Here is a 15,945-nt window from a genome sequence, read left to right as displayed (position 1 = left end):
ACTAGACAGTTCGCGCCTGGAGAAAGTGTGAGTCGGCGCCTACACTTTAATGTCAGAACGCGAAAATTGCACTAGTAGCTTGTTTTCAAGCAAGTTCTGTTCGGTCCGTTCTCTGTAATCGTTTGGTATCTGATTAAACTGACATACTCGCCTATGGGCTTTCGTAACGAAATTTCACTGGTGACCCCGACGTGATTGTGAACACGCAACCTTCTGATCTGGAGTCAGACGCGCTACCGTTGCGCCACGGAGTCGACGCTGCTGAGGTCTTGTCATGAATAGGTTCCTCGAACACTTACTGTACCGTGTCAAACCTAAGAAATAATGACAGTAGGATCCACGAGAGACTCGTCCCCAGATGTAGTTGCTCTGGCGGGGGTGTAACTCAGTGGTAGAGTGTCTGCTTCGCATGCAGAAAGTCCTGGGTTCAAATCCCACTCCTCCAATTTTGTTTCTCCGTGCAGCAGTACACGAAAACTTTTGCCTATCACCATATTCTATAAAATTCAGTGTACAAGATTCTTCCCCCAAGCAAGTGGATTTCGTACAGTTTCGACCGCATGGCGGGAGGACGATGACCTGCAAGAGCCTGGGCTGCGATCCCCCCATTGAAATGTTTGCTCCAAAGCCTTCGGTATGGCGTGCGGAGTGCATCTGAAACATGTTATTTGCAACTCACCGCGACAACCGTCATTGTTTTTTCGAGTATACTGAAAAATGAAGGGGGCACCCGGGATTGAACCGGGGGACCTCTCGATCTGCAGTCGAATGCTCTACGACTGAGCTATACCCCCTTTCACGATCTTTCTATTCCCATAACTTAAGGAAAAATATTATACTCTGCCTGCTAAAGACGTCTAATCGAGCAAAATATTGCGTAATCATTATCTCTCAGTTGATATATTAGCGTGTAAACGATATAAATATCAAAAATACTAGACAGTTCGCGCCTGGAGAAAGTGTGAGTCGGCGCCTACACTTTAATGTCAGAACGCGAAAATTGCACTAGTAGCTTTTTGTCAAGCAAGTTCTGTTCGTCCGTTCTCTGTAATCGTTGTGGTATCTGATTAAACTGACATACTCGCCTATGGCTTTCGTAACGAAAATTTCACTGTGACCCCGACGTGATTTGAACACGCAACCTTCTGATCTGGAGTCAGACGCGCTACCGTTGCGCCACGGAGTCGACGCTGCTGAGGTCTTGTCATGAATAGGTTCCCTCGAACACTTACTGTACCGTTCAAACCTAAGAAATAATGGACAGTAGATCCACGAGAGACTCGTCCCAGATGTAGTTGCTCTGGCGGGGGTGTAACTCAGTGGTAGAGTGTCTGCTTCGCATGCAGAAAGTCCTGGGTTCAAATCCCAGCTCCTCCAATTTTTGTTTCTCCGTGCAGCAGTACACGAAAACTGTTTGCCTATCACCATATTCTATAAAATTCAGTGTACAAGATTCTTCCCCCAAGCAAGTGGATTTCGTACAGTTCGACCGCATGGCGGGAGGACGATGACCTGCAAGAGCCTGGGCTGCGATCCCCCCAGTGTAATGTTGCTCCAAAGCCTTCGGTATGGCGTGCGGAGTGCATCTGTAACATGTTATTTGCAACGCACCGCGACAACCGTCTATGTGTTTTTTTCGGAGATACTGAAAAATGAAGGGGCACCCGGGATTGAACCGGGGACCTCTCGATCTGCAGTCGAATGCTCTACGACTGAGCTATACCCCCTTTCACGATCTTTCTATTCCCATAACTTAAGGAAAATATTATACTCTGCTGGCTAAAGACGTCTAATCGAGCAAAAATATGCGTAATTCATTATCTCTCAGTTATATATTAGCGTTAAACGAGATAAATATCAAAAATACTAGACAGTTCGCGCCTGGAGAAAGTGTGAGTCGGCGCCCTACACTTTAATGTCAGAACGCGAAAATTGCACTAGTAGCTTTTTTCAAGCAAGTTCTGTTCGTCCGTTCTCTGTAATCGTTTTGGTATCTGATTAAACTGACATACTCGCCTATGGCTTTCGGTAAACGAAAATTTCACTGTGACCCCGACGTGATTTGAACACGCAACCTTCTGATCTGGAGTCAGACGCGCTACCGTTGCGCCACGGAGTCGACGCTGCTGAGGTCTTGTGCATGAATAGGTTCCTCGAACACTTACTGTACCGTTCAAACCTAAGAAATAATGACAGTAGGATCCACGAGAGACTCGTCCCAGATGTAGTTGCTCTGGCGGGGGTGTAACTCAGTGGTAGAGTGTCTGCTTCGCATGCAGAAAGTCCTGGGTTCAAATCCCAGCTCCTCCAATTTTTGTTTCTCCGTGCAGCAGTACACGAAAACTTTTGCCTATCACCATATTGCTATAAATGTCAGTGTACAAGATTCTTCCCCCAAGCAAGTGATTTCGTACAGTTCGACCCGCATGGCGGGGAGGACGATGACCTGCAAGAGCCTGGGCTGCGATCCCCCCATTGAAATGTTGCTCCAAAGCCTTCGGTATGGCGTGCGGAGTGCATCTGAAACATGTTATTGCAACTCACCGCGACAACCGTCATTTGTTTTTTCGAGATACTGAAAAATGAAGGGGGCACCCGGGATTGAACCGGGGACCTCTCGATCTGCAGTCGAATGCTCTACGACTGAGCTATACCCCCTTTCACGATCTTTCTATTCCCATAACTTAAGGAAAAATATTATACTCTGCCTGGCTAAAGACGTCTAATCGAGCAAAATATTGCGTAATCATTATCTCTCAGTTATATATAGCGTTAAACGATATAAATATCAAAATACTAGACAGTTCGCGCCTGGAGAAAGTGTGAGTCGGCGCCTACACTTTAATGTCAGAACGCGAAAATTGCACTAGTAGCTTTTTTCAAGCAAGTTCTGTTCGTCCGTTCTCTGTAATCGTTTGGGTATCTGATTAAACTGACATACTCGCCTATGGCTTTCGTAAACGAAAATTTCACTGTGACCCCGACGTGATTTGAACACGCAACCGTCTGATCTGGAGTCAGACGCCGCTACCGTTGCGCCACGGAGTCGACGCTGCTGAGGTCTTGTCATGAATAGGTTCCTCGAACACTTACTGTACCGTTCAAACCTAAGAAATAATGACAGTAGATCCACGAGAGACTCGTCCCAGATGTAGTTGCTCTGGCGGGGGTGTAACTCAGTGGTAGAGTGTCTGCTTCGCATGCAGAAAGTCCTGGGTTCAAATCCCAGCTCCTCCAATTTTTGTTTCTCCGTGCAGCAGTACACGAAAACTTTTGCCTATCACCATATTCTATAAAATTCAGTGTACAAGATTCTTCCCCCAAGCAAGTGGATTTCGTACAGTTCGACCGCATGGCGGAGGACGATGACCTGCAAGAGCCTGGGCTGCGATCCCCCCATTGAAATGTTGCTCCAAAGCCTTCGGTATGGCGTGCGGAGTGCATCTGAAACATGTTATTTGCAACTCACCGCGACAACCGTCATTTGTTTTTTCGAGATACTGAAAAATGAAGGGGGCACCCGGGATTGAACCGGGGACCTCTCGATCTGCAGTCGAATGCTCTACGACTGAGCTATACCCCCTTTCACGATCTTTCTATTCCCATAACTTAAGGAAAAATATTATACTCTGCCTGCTAAAGACGTCTAATCGAGCAAAATATTGCGTAATCATTATCTCTCAGTTATATATTAGCGTTAAAACGATATAAATATCAAAAATACTAGACAGTTCGCGCCTGGAGAAAGTGTGAGTCGGCGCCTACACGTTAATGTCAGAACGCGAAAATTGCACTAGTAGCTTTTTTCAAGCAAGTTCTGTTCGTCCGTTCTCTGTAATCGTTTGGTATCTGATTAAACTGACATACTCGCCTATGCTTTCGTAAACGAAAATTTCACTGTGACCCCGACGTGATTTGAACACGCAACCTTCTGATCTGGAGTCAGACGCGCTACCGTTGCGCCACGGAGTCGACGCTGGCTGAGGTCTTGTCATGAATAGGTTCCTCGAACACTTACTGTACCGTTCAAACCTAAGAAATAATGACAGTAGGATCCACGAGAGACTCGTCCCAGATGTAGTTGCTCTGGCGGGGGTGTAACTCAGTGGTAGAGTGTCTGCTTCGCATGCAGAAAGTCCTGGGTTCAAATCCCAGCTCCTCCAATTTTTGTTTCTCCGTGCAGCAGTACACGAAAACTTTTGCCTATCACCATATTCTATAAAATTCAGTGTACAAGATTCTTCCCCCAAGCAAGTGGATTTCGTACAGTTCGACCGCATGGCGGAGGACGATGACCTGCAAGAGCCTGGGCTGCGATCCCCCCAATTGAAATGTTGCTCCAAAGCCGTTCGGTATGGCGTGCGGAGTGCATCTGAAACATGTTATTTGCAACTCAACCGCGACAACCGTCATTGTGTTTTTTCGAGATACTGAAAAATGAAGGGGCACCCGGGATTGAACCGGGGACCTCTCGATCTGCAGTCGAATGCTCTACGACTGAGCTATACCCCCTTTCACGAGCTTTCTATTCCCATAACTTAAGGAAAAAATATTATACTCTGCCTGGCTAAAGACGTCTAATCGAGCAAAATATTGCGTAATCATTATCTCTCAGTTATATATTAGCGTTAAACGATATAAATATCAAAAATACTAGACAGTTCGCGCCTGGAGAAAGTGTGAGTCGGCGCCTACACTTTAATGTCAGAACGCGAAAATTGCACTAGTAGCTGTTTTCAAGCAAGTTCTGTTCGTCCGTTCTCTGTAATCGTTTGGTATCTGATTAAACTGACATACTCGCCTATGGCTTTCGTAAACGAAAATTTCACTGTGACCCCGACGTGATTTGAAACACGCAACCTTCTGATCTGGAGTCAGGACGCGCTACCGTTTGCGCCACGGAGTCGACGCTGCTGAGGTCTTGTCATGAATAGGTTCCTCGAACACTTACTGTACCGTTCAAACCTAAGAAATAATGACAGTAGGATCCACGAGAGACTCGTCCCAGATGTAGTTGCTCTGGCGGGGGTGTAACTCAGTGGTAGAGTGTCTGCTTCGCATGCAGAAAGTCCTGGGTTCAAATCCCAGCTCCTCCAATTTTTGTTTCTCCGTGCAGCAGTACACGAAAACTTTTGCCTATCACCATATTCTATAAAATTCAGTGTACAAGATTCTTCCCCCAAGCAAGTGGATTTCGTACAGTTCGACCGCATGGGGCGAGGACGATGACCTGCAAGAGCCTGGGCTGCGATCCCCCCATTGAAATGTTGCTCCAAAGCCTTCGGTATGGCGTGCGGAGTGCATCTGAAACATGTTATTTGCAACTCACCGCGACAACCGTCATTTGTTTTTTCGAGATACTGAAAAATGAAGGGGGCACCCGGGATTGAACCGGGGACCTCTCGATCTGCAGTCGAATGCTCTACGACTGAGCTATACCCCCTTTCACGAGCTTTCTATTCCCATAACTTAAGGAAAAATATTATACTCTGCCTGGCTAAAGACGTCTAATCGAGCAAAATATTGCGTAATCATTATCTCTCAGTTATATATTAGCGTTAAACGATATAAATATCAAAAATACTAGACAGTTCGCGCCTGGAGAAAGTGTGAGTCGGCGCCTACACTTTAATGTCAGAACGCGAAAATTGCACATGTCAGAACGCGAAAATTGCACTAGTAGCTTTTTTCAAGCAAGTTCTGTTCGTCCGTTCTCTGTAATCGTTTGGTATCTGATTAAACTGACATACTCGCCTATGGCTTTCGTAAACGAAAATTTCACTGTGACCCCGACGTGATTTGAACACGCAACCTTCTGATCTGGAGTCAGACGCGCTACCGTTGCGCCACGGAGTCGACGCTGCTGAGGTCTTGTCATGAATAGGTTCCTCGAACACTTACTGTACCGTTCAAACCTAAGAAATAATGACAGTAGGATCCACGAGAGACTCGTCCCAGATGTAGTTGCTCTGGCGGGGGTGTAACTCAGTGGTAGAGTGTCTGCTTCGCATGCAGAAAGTCCTGGGTTCAAATCCCAGCTCCTCCAATTTTTGTTTCTCCGTGCAGCAGTACACGAAAACTTTTGCCTATCACCATATTCTATAAAATTCAGTGTACAAGATTCTTCCCCCAAGCAAGTGGATTTCGTACAGTTCGACCGCATGGCGGGAGGACGATGACCTGCAAGAGCCTGGGCTGCGATCCCCCCATTGAAATGTTGCTCCAAAGCCTTCGGTATGGCGTGCGGAGTGCATCTGAAACATGTTATTTGCAACTCACCGCGACAACCGTCATTTGTTTTTTCGAGATACTGAAAAATGAAGGGGGCACCCGGGATTGAACCGGGGACCTCTCGATCTGCAGTCGAATGCTCTACGACTGAGCTATACCCCCTTTCACGATCTTTCTATTCCCATAACTTAAGGAAAAATATTATACTCTGCCTGGCTAAAGACGTCTAATCGAGCAAAATATTGCGTAATCATTATCTCTCAGTTATATATTAGCGTTAAACGATATAAATATCAAAAATACTAGACAGTTCGCGCCTGGAGAAAGTGTGAGTCGGCGCCTACACTTTAATGTCAGAACGCGAAAATTGCACTAGTAGCTTTTTTCAAGCAAGTTCTGTTCGTCCGTTCTCTGTAATCGTTTGGTATCTGATTAAACTGACATACTCGCCTATGGCTTTCGTAAACGAAAATTTCACTGTGACCCCGACGTGATTTGAACACGCAACCTTCTGATCTGGAGTCAGACGCGCTACCGTTGCGCCACGGAGTCGACGCTGCTGAGGTCTTGTCATGAATAGGTTCCTCGAACACTTACTGTACCGTTCAAACCTAAGAAATAATGACAGTAGGATCCACGAGAGACTCGTCCCAGATGTAGTTGCTCTGGCGGGGGTGTAACTCAGTGGTAGAGTGTCTGCTTCGCATGCAGAAAGTCCTGGGTTCAAATCCCAGCTCCTCCAATTTTTGTTTCTCCGTGCAGCAGTACACGAAAACTTTTGCCTATCACCATATTCTATAAAATTCAGTGTACAAGATTCTTCCCCCAAGCAAGTGGATTTCGTACAGTTCGACCGCATGGCGGGAGGACGATGACCTGCAAGAGCCTGGGCTGCGATCCCCCCATTGAAATGTTGCTCCAAAGCCTTCGGTATGGCGTGCGGAGTGCATCTGAAACATGTTATTTGCAACTCACCGCGACAACCGTCATTTGTTTTTTCGAGATACTGAAAAATGAAGGGGGCACCCGGGATTGAACCGGGGACCTCTCGATCTGCAGTCGAATGCTCTACGACTGAGCTATACCCCCTTTCACGATCTTTCTATTCCCATAACTTAAGGAAAAATATTATACTCTGCCTGGCTAAAGACGTCTAATCGAGCAAAATATTGCGTAATCATTATCTCTCAGTTATATATTAGCGTTAAACGATATAAATATCAAAAATACTAGACAGTTCGCGCCTGGAGAAAGTGTGAGTCGGCGCCTACACTTTAATGTCAGAACGCGAAAATTGCACTAGTAGCTTTTTCAAGCAAGTTCTGTTCGTCCGTTCTCTGTAATCGTTTGGTATCTGATTAAACTGACATACTCGCCTATGGCTTTCGTAAACGAAAATTTCACTGTGACCCCGACGTGATTTGAACACGCAACCTTCTGATCTGGAGTCAGACGCGCTACCGTTGCGCCACGGAGTCGACGCTGCTGAGGTCTTGTCATGAATAGGTTCCTCGAACACTTACTGTACCGTTCAAACCTAAGAAATAATGACAGTAGGATCCACGAGAGACTCGTCCCAGATGTAGTTGCTCTGGCGGGGGTGTAACTCAGTGGTAGAGTGTCTGCTTCGCATGCAGAAAGTCCTGGGTTCAAATCCCAGCTCCTCCAATTTTTGTTTCTCCGTGCAGCAGTACACGAAAACTTTTGCCTATCACCATATTCTATAAAATTCAGTGTACAAGATTCTTCCCCCAAGCAAGTGGATTTCGTACAGTTCGACCGCATGGCGGGAGGACGATGACCTGCAAGAGCCTGGGCTGCGATCCCCCCATTGAAATGTTGCTCCAAAGCCTTCGGTATGGCGTGCGGAGTGCATCTGAAACATGTTATTTGCAACTCACCGCGACAACCGTCATTTGTTTTTTCGAGATACTGAAAAATGAAGGGGGCACCCGGGATTGAACCGGGGACCTCTCGATCTGCAGTCGAATGCTCTACGACTGAGCTATACCCCCTTTCACGATCTTTCTATTCCCATAACTTAAGGAAAAATATTATACTCTGCCTGGCTAAAGACGTCTAATCGAGCAAAATATTGCGTAATCATTATCTCTCAGTTATATATTAGCGTTAAACGATATAAATATCAAAAATACTAGACAGTTCGCGCCTGGAGAAAGTGTGAGTCGGCGCCTACACTTTAATGTCAGAACGCGAAAATTGCACTAGTAGCTTTTTTCAAGCAAGTTCTGTTCGTCCGTTCTCTGTAATCGTTTGGTATCTGATTAAACTGACATACTCGCCTATGGCTTTCGTAAACGAAAATTTCACTGTGACCCCGACGTGATTTGAACACGCAACCTTCTGATCTGGAGTCAGACGCGCTACCGTTGCGCCACGGAGTCGACGCTGCTGAGGTCTTGTCATGAATAGGTTCCTCGAACACTTACTGTACCGTTCAAACCTAAGAAATAATGACAGTAGGATCCACGAGAGACTCGTCCCAGATGTAGTTGCTCTGGCGGGGGTGTAACTCAGTGGTAGAGTGTCTGCTTCGCATGCAGAAAGTCCTGGGTTCAAATCCCAGCTCCTCCAATTTTTGTTTCTCCGTGCAGCAGTACACGAAAACTTTTGCCTATCACCATATTCTATAAAATTCAGTGTACAAGATTCTTCCCCCAAGCAAGTGGATTTCGTACAGTTCGACCGCATGGCGGGAGGACGATGACCTGCAAGAGCCTGGGCTGCGATCCCCCCATTGAAATGTTGCTCCAAAGCCTTCGGTATGGCGTGCGGAGTGCATCTGAAACATGTTATTTGCAACTCACCGCGACAACCGTCATTTGTTTTTTCGAGATACTGAAAAATGAAGGGGGCACCCGGGATTGAACCGGGGACCTCTCGATCTGCAGTCGAATGCTCTACGACTGAGCTATACCCCCTTTCACGATCTTTCTATTCCCATAACTTAAGGAAAAATATTATACTCTGCCTGGCTAAAGACGTCTAATCGAGCAAAATATTGCGTAATCATTATCTCTCAGTTATATATTAGCGTTAAACGATATAAATATCAAAAATACTAGACAGTTCGCGCCTGGAGAAAGTGTGAGTCGGCGCCTACACTTTAATGTCAGAACGCGAAAATTGCACTAGTAGCTTTTTTCAAGCAAGTTCTGTTCGTCCGTTCTCTGTAATCGTTTGGTATCTGATTAAACTGACATACTCGCCTATGGCTTTCGTAAACGAAAATTTCACTGTGACCCCGACGTGATTTGAACACGCAACCTTCTGATCTGGAGTCAGACGCGCTACCGTTGCGCCACGGAGTCGACGCTGCTGAGGTCTTGTCATGAATAGGTTCCTCGAACACTTACTGTACCGTTCAAACCTAAGAAATAATGACAGTAGGATCCACGAGAGACTCGTCCCAGATGTAGTTGCTCTGGCGGGGGTGTAACTCAGTGGTAGAGTGTCTGCTTCGCATGCAGAAAGTCCTGGGTTCAAATCCCAGCTCCTCCAATTTTTGTTTCTCCGTGCAGCAGTACACGAAAACTTTTGCCTATCACCATATTCTATAAAATTCAGTGTACAAGATTCTTCCCCCAAGCAAGTGGATTTCGTACAGTTCGACCGCATGGCGGGAGGACGATGACCTGCAAGAGCCTGGGCTGCGATCCCCCCATTGAAATGTTGCTCCAAAGCCTTCGGTATGGCGTGCGGAGTGCATCTGAAACATGTTATTTGCAACTCACCGCGACAACCGTCATTTGTTTTTTCGAGATACTGAAAAATGAAGGGGGCACCCGGGATTGAACCGGGGACCTCTCGATCTGCAGTCGAATGCTCTACGACTGAGCTATACCCCCTTTCACGATCTTTCTATTCCCATAACTTAAGGAAAAATATTATACTCTGCCTGGCTAAAGACGTCTAATCGAGCAAAATATTGCGTAATCATTATCTCTCAGTTATATATTAGCGTTAAACGATATAAATATCAAAAATACTAGACAGTTCGCGCCTGGAGAAAGTGTGAGTCGGCGCCTACACTTTAATGTCAGAACGCGAAAATTGCACTAGTAGCTTTTTTCAAGCAAGTTCTGTTCGTCCGTTCTCTGTAATCGTTTGGTATCTGATTAAACTGACATACTCGCCTATGGCTTTCGTAAACGAAAATTTCACTGTGACCCCGACGTGATTTGAACACGCAACCTTCTGATCTGGAGTCAGACGCGCTACCGTTGCGCCACGGAGTCGACGCTGCTGAGGTCTTGTCATGAATAGGTTCCTCGAACACTTACTGTACCGTTCAAACCTAAGAAATAATGACAGTAGGATCCACGAGAGACTCGTCCCAGATGTAGTTGCTCTGGCGGGGGTGTAACTCAGTGGTAGAGTGTCTGCTTCGCATGCAGAAAGTCCTGGGTTCAAATCCCAGCTCCTCCAATTTTTGTTTCTCCGTGCAGCAGTACACGAAAACTTTTGCCTATCACCATATTCTATAAAATTCAGTGTACAAGATTCTTCCCCCAAGCAAGTGGATTTCGTACAGTTCGACCGCATGGCGGGAGGACGATGACCTGCAAGAGCCTGGGCTGCGATCCCCCCATTGAAATGTTGCTCCAAAGCCTTCGGTATGGCGTGCGGAGTGCATCTGAAACATGTTATTTGCAACTCACCGCGACAACCGTCATTTGTTTTTTCGAGATACTGAAAAATGAAGGGGGCACCCGGGATTGAACCGGGGACCTCTCGATCTGCAGTCGAATGCTCTACGACTGAGCTATACCCCCTTTCACGATCTTTCTATTCCCATAACTTAAGGAAAAATATTATACTCTGCCTGGCTAAAGACGTCTAATCGAGCAAAATATTGCGTAATCATTATCTCTCAGTTATATATTAGCGTTAAACGATATAAATATCAAAAATACTAGACAGTTCGCGCCTGGAGAAAGTGTGAGTCGGCGCCTACACTTTAATGTCAGAACGCGAAAATTGCACTAGTAGCTTTTTTCAAGCAAGTTCTGTTCGTCCGTTCTCTGTAATCGTTTGGTATCTGATTAAACTGACATACTCGCCTATGGCTTTCGTAAACGAAAATTTCACTGTGACCCCGACGTGATTTGAACACGCAACCTTCTGATCTGGAGTCAGACGCGCTACCGTTGCGCCACGGAGTCGACGCTGCTGAGGTCTTGTCATGAATAGGTTCCTCGAACACTTACTGTACCGTTCAAACCTAAGAAATAATGACAGTAGGATCCACGAGAGACTCGTCCCAGATGTAGTTGCTCTGGCGGGGGTGTAACTCAGTGGTAGAGTGTCTGCTTCGCATGCAGAAAGTCCTGGGTTCAAATCCCAGCTCCTCCAATTTTTGTTTCTCCGTGCAGCAGTACACGAAAACTTTTGCCTATCACCATATTCTATAAAATTCAGTGTACAAGATTCTTCCCCCAAGCAAGTGGATTTCGTACAGTTCGACCGCATGGCGGGAGGACGATGACCTGCAAGAGCCTGGGCTGCGATCCCCCCATTGAAATGTTGCTCCAAAGCCTTCGGTATGGCGTGCGGAGTGCATCTGAAACATGTTATTTGCAACTCACCGCGACAACCGTCATTTGTTTTTTCGAGATACTGAAAAATGAAGGGGGCACCCGGGATTGAACCGGGGACCTCTCGATCTGCAGTCGAATGCTCTACGACTGAGCTATACCCCCTTTCACGATCTTTCTATTCCCATAACTTAAGGAAAAATATTATACTCTGCCTGGCTAAAGACGTCTAATCGAGCAAAATATTGCGTAATCATTATCTCTCAGTTATATATTAGCGTTAAACGATATAAATATCAAAAATACTAGACAGTTCGCGCCTGGAGAAAGTGTGAGTCGGCGCCTACACTTTAATGTCAGAACGCGAAAATTGCACTAGTAGCTTTTTTCAAGCAAGTTCTGTTCGTCCGTTCTCTGTAATCGTTTGGTATCTGATTAAACTGACATACTCGCCTATGGCTTTCGTAAACGAAAATTTCACTGTGACCCCGACGTGATTTGAACACGCAACCTTCTGATCTGGAGTCAGACGCGCTACCGTTGCGCCACGGAGTCGACGCTGCTGAGGTCTTGTCATGAATAGGTTCCTCGAACACTTACTGTACCGTTCAAACCTAAGAAATAATGACAGTAGGATCCACGAGAGACTCGTCCCAGATGTAGTTGCTCTGGCGGGGGTGTAACTCAGTGGTAGAGTGTCTGCTTCGCATGCAGAAAGTCCTGGGTTCAAATCCCAGCTCCTCCAATTTTTGTTTCTCCGTGCAGCAGTACACGAAAACTTTTGCCTATCACCATATTCTATAAAATTCAGTGTACAAGATTCTTCCCCCAAGCAAGTGGATTTCGTACAGTTCGACCGCATGGCGGGAGGACGATGACCTGCAAGAGCCTGGGCTGCGATCCCCCCATTGAAATGTTGCTCCAAAGCCTTCGGTATGGCGTGCGGAGTGCATCTGAAACATGTTATTTGCAACTCACCGCGACAACCGTCATTTGTTTTTTCGAGATACTGAAAAATGAAGGGGGCACCCGGGATTGAACCGGGGACCTCTCGATCTGCAGTCGAATGCTCTACGACTGAGCTATACCCCCTTTCACGATCTTTCTATTCCCATAACTTAAGGAAAAATATTATACTCTGCCTGGCTAAAGACGTCTAATCGAGCAAAATATTGCGTAATCATTATCTCTCAGTTATATATTAGCGTTAAACGATATAAATATCAAAAATACTAGACAGTTCGCGCCTGGAGAAAGTGTGAGTCGGCGCCTACACTTTAATGTCAGAACGCGAAAATTGCACTAGTAGCTTTTTTCAAGCAAGTTCTGTTCGTCCGTTCTCTGTAATCGTTTGGTATCTGATTAAACTGACATACTCGCCTATGGCTTTCGTAAACGAAAATTTCACTGTGACCCCGACGTGATTTGAACACGCAACCTTCTGATCTGGAGTCAGACGCGCTACCGTTGCGCCACGGAGTCGACGCTGCTGAGGTCTTGTCATGAATAGGTTCCTCGAACACTTACTGTACCGTTCAAACCTAAGAAATAATGACAGTAGGATCCACGAGAGACTCGTCCCAGATGTAGTTGCTCTGGCGGGGGTGTAACTCAGTGGTAGAGTGTCTGCTTCGCATGCAGAAAGTCCTGGGTTCAAATCCCAGCTCCTCCAATTTTTGTTTCTCCGTGCAGCAGTACACGAAAACTTTTGCCTATCACCATATTCTATAAAATTCAGTGTACAAGATTCTTCCCCCAAGCAAGTGGATTTCGTACAGTTCGACCGCATGGCGGGAGGACGATGACCTGCAAGAGCCTGGGCTGCGATCCCCCCATTGAAATGTTGCTCCAAAGCCTTCGGTATGGCGTGCGGAGTGCATCTGAAACATGTTATTTGCAACTCACCGCGACAACCGTCATTTGTTTTTTCGAGATACTGAAAAATGAAGGGGGCACCCGGGATTGAACCGGGGACCTCTCGATCTGCAGTCGAATGCTCTACGACTGAGCTATACCCCCTTTCACGATCTTTCTATTCCCATAACTTAAGGAAAAATATTATACTCTGCCTGGCTAAAGACGTCTAATCGAGCAAAATATTGCGTAATCATTATCTCTCAGTTATATATTAGCGTTAAACGATATAAATATCAAAAATACTAGACAGTTCGCGCCTGGAGAAAGTGTGAGTCGGCGCCTACACTTTAATGTCAGAACGCGAAAATTGCACTAGTAGCTTTTTTCAAGCAAGTTCTGTTCGTCCGTTCTCTGTAATCGTTTGGTATCTGATTAAACTGACATACTCGCCTATGGCTTTCGTAAACGAAAATTTCACTGTGACCCCGACGTGATTTGAACACGCAACCTTCTGATCTGGAGTCAGACGCGCTACCGTTGCGCCACGGAGTCGACGCTGCTGAGGTCTTGTCATGAATAGGTTCCTCGAACACTTACTGTACCGTTCAAACCTAAGAAATAATGACAGTAGGATCCACGAGAGACTCGTCCCAGATGTAGTTGCTCTGGCGGGGGTGTAACTCAGTGGTAGAGTGTCTGCTTCGCATGCAGAAAGTCCTGGGTTCAAATCCCAGCTCCTCCAATTTTTGTTTCTCCGTGCAGCAGTACACGAAAACTTTTGCCTATCACCATATTCTATAAAATTCAGTGTACAAGATTCTTCCCCCAAGCAAGTGGATTTCGTACAGTTCGACCGCATGGCGGGAGGACGATGACCTGCAAGAGCCTGGGCTGCGATCCCCCCATTGAAATGTTGCTCCAAAGCCTTCGGTATGGCGTGCGGAGTGCATCTGAAACATGTTATTTGCAACTCACCGCGACAACCGTCATTTGTTTTTTCGAGATACTGAAAAATGAAGGGGGCACCCGGGATTGAACCGGGGACCTCTCGATCTGCAGTCGAATGCTCTACGACTGAGCTATACCCCCTTTCACGATCTTTCTATTCCCATAACTTAAGGAAAAATATTATACTCTGCCTGGCTAAAGACGTCTAATCGAGCAAAATATTGCGTAATCATTATCTCTCAGTTATATATTAGCGTTAAACGATATAAATATCAAAAATACTAGACAGTTCGCGCCTGGAGAAAGTGTGAGTCGGCGCCTACACTTTAATGTCAGAACGCGAAAATTGCACTAGTAGCTTTTTTCAAGCAAGTTCTGTTCGTCCGTTCTCTGTAATCGTTTGGTATCTGATTAAACTGACATACTCGCCTATGGCTTTCGTAAACGAAAATTTCACTGTGACCCCGACGTGATTTGAACACGCAACCTTCTGATCTGGAGTCAGACGCGCTACCGTTGCGCCACGGAGTCGACGCTGCTGAGGTCTTGTCATGAATAGGTTCCTCGAACACTTACTGTACCGTTCAAACCTAAGAAATAATGACAGTAGGATCCACGAGAGACTCGTCCCAGATGTAGTTGCTCTGGCGGGGGTGTAACTCAGTGGTAGAGTGTCTGCTTCGCATGCAGAAAGTCCTGGGTTCAAATCCCAGCTCCTCCAATTTTTGTTTCTCCGTGCAGCAGTACACGAAAACTTTTGCCTATCACCATATTCTATAAAATTCAGTGTACAAGATTCTTCCCCCAAGCAAGTGGATTTCGTACAGTTCGACCGCATGGCGGGAGGACGATGACCTGCAAGAGCCTGGGCTGCGATCCCCCCATTGAAATGTTGCTCCAAAGCCTTCGGTATGGCGTGCGGAGTGCATCTGAAACATGTTATTTGCAACTCACCGCGACAACCGTCATTTGTTTTTTCGAGATACTGAAAAATGAAGGGGGCACCCGGGATTGAACCGGGGACCTCTCGATCTGCAGTCGAATGCTCTACGACTGAGCTATACCCCCTTTCACGATCTTTCTATTCCCATAACTTAAGGAAAAATATTATACTCTGCCTGGCTAAAGACGTCTAATCGAGCAAAATATTGCGTAATCATTATCTCTCAGTTATATATTAGCGTTAAACGATATAAATATCAAAAATACTAGACAGTTCGCGCCTGGAGAAAGTGTGAGTCGGCGCCTACACTTTAATGTCAGAACGCGAAAATTGCACTAGTAGCTTTTTTCAAGCAAGTTCTGTTCGTCCGTTCTCTGTAATCGTTTGGTATCTGATTAAACTGACATA

General features: G+C 46.0%; 50 non-coding genes across 50 annotated transcripts; 16 read left to right on the top strand and 34 right to left on the bottom strand.

The window, feature by feature from the left end:
• Positions 1–181: 181 nt before the first annotated feature.
• Trnaw-cca (transfer RNA tryptophan (anticodon CCA)) lies at positions 182–254 on the bottom strand. The gene has a single exon. It is a non-coding gene; the product is annotated as a tRNA-Trp (tRNA).
• Positions 255–721: 467 nt separating this feature from the next.
• Positions 722–794, bottom strand: Trnac-gca (transfer RNA cysteine (anticodon GCA)). Its single transcript has one exon. It is a non-coding gene; the product is annotated as a tRNA-Cys (tRNA).
• A 320-nt stretch (positions 795–1,114) lies between these two features.
• Trnaw-cca (transfer RNA tryptophan (anticodon CCA)) lies at positions 1,115–1,186 on the bottom strand. Its single transcript has one exon. It is a non-coding gene; the product is annotated as a tRNA-Trp (tRNA).
• Positions 1,187–1,305: 119 nt separating this feature from the next.
• Trnaa-cgc (transfer RNA alanine (anticodon CGC)) lies at positions 1,306–1,377 on the top strand. The gene has a single exon. It is a non-coding gene; the product is annotated as a tRNA-Ala (tRNA).
• A 278-nt stretch (positions 1,378–1,655) lies between these two features.
• Trnac-gca (transfer RNA cysteine (anticodon GCA)) lies at positions 1,656–1,727 on the bottom strand. Its single transcript has one exon. It is a non-coding gene; the product is annotated as a tRNA-Cys (tRNA).
• Positions 1,728–2,047: 320 nt separating this feature from the next.
• Positions 2,048–2,119, bottom strand: Trnaw-cca (transfer RNA tryptophan (anticodon CCA)). Its single transcript has one exon. It is a non-coding gene; the product is annotated as a tRNA-Trp (tRNA).
• A 119-nt stretch (positions 2,120–2,238) lies between these two features.
• On the top strand, positions 2,239–2,310 carry Trnaa-cgc (transfer RNA alanine (anticodon CGC)). The gene has a single exon. It is a non-coding gene; the product is annotated as a tRNA-Ala (tRNA).
• Positions 2,311–2,586: 276 nt separating this feature from the next.
• Positions 2,587–2,658, bottom strand: Trnac-gca (transfer RNA cysteine (anticodon GCA)). The gene has a single exon. It is a non-coding gene; the product is annotated as a tRNA-Cys (tRNA).
• A 317-nt stretch (positions 2,659–2,975) lies between these two features.
• On the bottom strand, positions 2,976–3,048 carry Trnaw-cca (transfer RNA tryptophan (anticodon CCA)). The gene has a single exon. It is a non-coding gene; the product is annotated as a tRNA-Trp (tRNA).
• Positions 3,049–3,165: 117 nt separating this feature from the next.
• Positions 3,166–3,237, top strand: Trnaa-cgc (transfer RNA alanine (anticodon CGC)). The gene has a single exon. It is a non-coding gene; the product is annotated as a tRNA-Ala (tRNA).
• A 274-nt stretch (positions 3,238–3,511) lies between these two features.
• Positions 3,512–3,583, bottom strand: Trnac-gca (transfer RNA cysteine (anticodon GCA)). The gene has a single exon. It is a non-coding gene; the product is annotated as a tRNA-Cys (tRNA).
• Positions 3,584–3,900: 317 nt separating this feature from the next.
• Positions 3,901–3,972, bottom strand: Trnaw-cca (transfer RNA tryptophan (anticodon CCA)). Its single transcript has one exon. It is a non-coding gene; the product is annotated as a tRNA-Trp (tRNA).
• Positions 3,973–4,091: 119 nt separating this feature from the next.
• Positions 4,092–4,163, top strand: Trnaa-cgc (transfer RNA alanine (anticodon CGC)). The gene has a single exon. It is a non-coding gene; the product is annotated as a tRNA-Ala (tRNA).
• A 277-nt stretch (positions 4,164–4,440) lies between these two features.
• Positions 4,441–4,512, bottom strand: Trnac-gca (transfer RNA cysteine (anticodon GCA)). The gene has a single exon. It is a non-coding gene; the product is annotated as a tRNA-Cys (tRNA).
• Positions 4,513–4,831: 319 nt separating this feature from the next.
• On the bottom strand, positions 4,832–4,906 carry Trnaw-cca (transfer RNA tryptophan (anticodon CCA)). The gene has a single exon. It is a non-coding gene; the product is annotated as a tRNA-Trp (tRNA).
• A 118-nt stretch (positions 4,907–5,024) lies between these two features.
• On the top strand, positions 5,025–5,096 carry Trnaa-cgc (transfer RNA alanine (anticodon CGC)). Its single transcript has one exon. It is a non-coding gene; the product is annotated as a tRNA-Ala (tRNA).
• A 275-nt stretch (positions 5,097–5,371) lies between these two features.
• Positions 5,372–5,443, bottom strand: Trnac-gca (transfer RNA cysteine (anticodon GCA)). Its single transcript has one exon. It is a non-coding gene; the product is annotated as a tRNA-Cys (tRNA).
• Positions 5,444–5,784: 341 nt separating this feature from the next.
• Positions 5,785–5,856, bottom strand: Trnaw-cca (transfer RNA tryptophan (anticodon CCA)). Its single transcript has one exon. It is a non-coding gene; the product is annotated as a tRNA-Trp (tRNA).
• Positions 5,857–5,974: 118 nt separating this feature from the next.
• Positions 5,975–6,046, top strand: Trnaa-cgc (transfer RNA alanine (anticodon CGC)). Its single transcript has one exon. It is a non-coding gene; the product is annotated as a tRNA-Ala (tRNA).
• Positions 6,047–6,321: 275 nt separating this feature from the next.
• On the bottom strand, positions 6,322–6,393 carry Trnac-gca (transfer RNA cysteine (anticodon GCA)). Its single transcript has one exon. It is a non-coding gene; the product is annotated as a tRNA-Cys (tRNA).
• A 318-nt stretch (positions 6,394–6,711) lies between these two features.
• On the bottom strand, positions 6,712–6,783 carry Trnaw-cca (transfer RNA tryptophan (anticodon CCA)). The gene has a single exon. It is a non-coding gene; the product is annotated as a tRNA-Trp (tRNA).
• A 118-nt stretch (positions 6,784–6,901) lies between these two features.
• Trnaa-cgc (transfer RNA alanine (anticodon CGC)) lies at positions 6,902–6,973 on the top strand. Its single transcript has one exon. It is a non-coding gene; the product is annotated as a tRNA-Ala (tRNA).
• A 275-nt stretch (positions 6,974–7,248) lies between these two features.
• Trnac-gca (transfer RNA cysteine (anticodon GCA)) lies at positions 7,249–7,320 on the bottom strand. The gene has a single exon. It is a non-coding gene; the product is annotated as a tRNA-Cys (tRNA).
• Positions 7,321–7,637: 317 nt separating this feature from the next.
• On the bottom strand, positions 7,638–7,709 carry Trnaw-cca (transfer RNA tryptophan (anticodon CCA)). Its single transcript has one exon. It is a non-coding gene; the product is annotated as a tRNA-Trp (tRNA).
• A 118-nt stretch (positions 7,710–7,827) lies between these two features.
• Trnaa-cgc (transfer RNA alanine (anticodon CGC)) lies at positions 7,828–7,899 on the top strand. The gene has a single exon. It is a non-coding gene; the product is annotated as a tRNA-Ala (tRNA).
• Positions 7,900–8,174: 275 nt separating this feature from the next.
• On the bottom strand, positions 8,175–8,246 carry Trnac-gca (transfer RNA cysteine (anticodon GCA)). The gene has a single exon. It is a non-coding gene; the product is annotated as a tRNA-Cys (tRNA).
• Positions 8,247–8,564: 318 nt separating this feature from the next.
• Positions 8,565–8,636, bottom strand: Trnaw-cca (transfer RNA tryptophan (anticodon CCA)). The gene has a single exon. It is a non-coding gene; the product is annotated as a tRNA-Trp (tRNA).
• A 118-nt stretch (positions 8,637–8,754) lies between these two features.
• On the top strand, positions 8,755–8,826 carry Trnaa-cgc (transfer RNA alanine (anticodon CGC)). Its single transcript has one exon. It is a non-coding gene; the product is annotated as a tRNA-Ala (tRNA).
• Positions 8,827–9,101: 275 nt separating this feature from the next.
• Positions 9,102–9,173, bottom strand: Trnac-gca (transfer RNA cysteine (anticodon GCA)). The gene has a single exon. It is a non-coding gene; the product is annotated as a tRNA-Cys (tRNA).
• A 318-nt stretch (positions 9,174–9,491) lies between these two features.
• On the bottom strand, positions 9,492–9,563 carry Trnaw-cca (transfer RNA tryptophan (anticodon CCA)). The gene has a single exon. It is a non-coding gene; the product is annotated as a tRNA-Trp (tRNA).
• Positions 9,564–9,681: 118 nt separating this feature from the next.
• Positions 9,682–9,753, top strand: Trnaa-cgc (transfer RNA alanine (anticodon CGC)). The gene has a single exon. It is a non-coding gene; the product is annotated as a tRNA-Ala (tRNA).
• A 275-nt stretch (positions 9,754–10,028) lies between these two features.
• On the bottom strand, positions 10,029–10,100 carry Trnac-gca (transfer RNA cysteine (anticodon GCA)). The gene has a single exon. It is a non-coding gene; the product is annotated as a tRNA-Cys (tRNA).
• A 318-nt stretch (positions 10,101–10,418) lies between these two features.
• Trnaw-cca (transfer RNA tryptophan (anticodon CCA)) lies at positions 10,419–10,490 on the bottom strand. The gene has a single exon. It is a non-coding gene; the product is annotated as a tRNA-Trp (tRNA).
• A 118-nt stretch (positions 10,491–10,608) lies between these two features.
• On the top strand, positions 10,609–10,680 carry Trnaa-cgc (transfer RNA alanine (anticodon CGC)). The gene has a single exon. It is a non-coding gene; the product is annotated as a tRNA-Ala (tRNA).
• Positions 10,681–10,955: 275 nt separating this feature from the next.
• Trnac-gca (transfer RNA cysteine (anticodon GCA)) lies at positions 10,956–11,027 on the bottom strand. The gene has a single exon. It is a non-coding gene; the product is annotated as a tRNA-Cys (tRNA).
• Positions 11,028–11,345: 318 nt separating this feature from the next.
• Positions 11,346–11,417, bottom strand: Trnaw-cca (transfer RNA tryptophan (anticodon CCA)). Its single transcript has one exon. It is a non-coding gene; the product is annotated as a tRNA-Trp (tRNA).
• A 118-nt stretch (positions 11,418–11,535) lies between these two features.
• Positions 11,536–11,607, top strand: Trnaa-cgc (transfer RNA alanine (anticodon CGC)). Its single transcript has one exon. It is a non-coding gene; the product is annotated as a tRNA-Ala (tRNA).
• A 275-nt stretch (positions 11,608–11,882) lies between these two features.
• Trnac-gca (transfer RNA cysteine (anticodon GCA)) lies at positions 11,883–11,954 on the bottom strand. Its single transcript has one exon. It is a non-coding gene; the product is annotated as a tRNA-Cys (tRNA).
• A 318-nt stretch (positions 11,955–12,272) lies between these two features.
• Trnaw-cca (transfer RNA tryptophan (anticodon CCA)) lies at positions 12,273–12,344 on the bottom strand. Its single transcript has one exon. It is a non-coding gene; the product is annotated as a tRNA-Trp (tRNA).
• Positions 12,345–12,462: 118 nt separating this feature from the next.
• On the top strand, positions 12,463–12,534 carry Trnaa-cgc (transfer RNA alanine (anticodon CGC)). Its single transcript has one exon. It is a non-coding gene; the product is annotated as a tRNA-Ala (tRNA).
• Positions 12,535–12,809: 275 nt separating this feature from the next.
• Trnac-gca (transfer RNA cysteine (anticodon GCA)) lies at positions 12,810–12,881 on the bottom strand. The gene has a single exon. It is a non-coding gene; the product is annotated as a tRNA-Cys (tRNA).
• A 318-nt stretch (positions 12,882–13,199) lies between these two features.
• Trnaw-cca (transfer RNA tryptophan (anticodon CCA)) lies at positions 13,200–13,271 on the bottom strand. Its single transcript has one exon. It is a non-coding gene; the product is annotated as a tRNA-Trp (tRNA).
• Positions 13,272–13,389: 118 nt separating this feature from the next.
• Trnaa-cgc (transfer RNA alanine (anticodon CGC)) lies at positions 13,390–13,461 on the top strand. The gene has a single exon. It is a non-coding gene; the product is annotated as a tRNA-Ala (tRNA).
• A 275-nt stretch (positions 13,462–13,736) lies between these two features.
• Positions 13,737–13,808, bottom strand: Trnac-gca (transfer RNA cysteine (anticodon GCA)). The gene has a single exon. It is a non-coding gene; the product is annotated as a tRNA-Cys (tRNA).
• A 318-nt stretch (positions 13,809–14,126) lies between these two features.
• On the bottom strand, positions 14,127–14,198 carry Trnaw-cca (transfer RNA tryptophan (anticodon CCA)). The gene has a single exon. It is a non-coding gene; the product is annotated as a tRNA-Trp (tRNA).
• Positions 14,199–14,316: 118 nt separating this feature from the next.
• Trnaa-cgc (transfer RNA alanine (anticodon CGC)) lies at positions 14,317–14,388 on the top strand. Its single transcript has one exon. It is a non-coding gene; the product is annotated as a tRNA-Ala (tRNA).
• Positions 14,389–14,663: 275 nt separating this feature from the next.
• Positions 14,664–14,735, bottom strand: Trnac-gca (transfer RNA cysteine (anticodon GCA)). The gene has a single exon. It is a non-coding gene; the product is annotated as a tRNA-Cys (tRNA).
• Positions 14,736–15,053: 318 nt separating this feature from the next.
• Positions 15,054–15,125, bottom strand: Trnaw-cca (transfer RNA tryptophan (anticodon CCA)). The gene has a single exon. It is a non-coding gene; the product is annotated as a tRNA-Trp (tRNA).
• A 118-nt stretch (positions 15,126–15,243) lies between these two features.
• On the top strand, positions 15,244–15,315 carry Trnaa-cgc (transfer RNA alanine (anticodon CGC)). The gene has a single exon. It is a non-coding gene; the product is annotated as a tRNA-Ala (tRNA).
• Positions 15,316–15,590: 275 nt separating this feature from the next.
• Positions 15,591–15,662, bottom strand: Trnac-gca (transfer RNA cysteine (anticodon GCA)). The gene has a single exon. It is a non-coding gene; the product is annotated as a tRNA-Cys (tRNA).
• Between the last annotated feature and the right edge of the window lie 283 nt (positions 15,663–15,945).

This window comes from Schistocerca nitens, chromosome 4, assembly GCF_023898315.1.
Source record: "Schistocerca nitens isolate TAMUIC-IGC-003100 chromosome 4, iqSchNite1.1, whole genome shotgun sequence".
Classification (NCBI taxonomy): Eukaryota; Metazoa; Arthropoda; class Insecta; order Orthoptera; family Acrididae; genus Schistocerca; species Schistocerca nitens.
The sequence above is the reverse complement of the archived record's forward strand: the minus strand, read 5'-3'. Positions and strand labels throughout refer to the sequence as shown.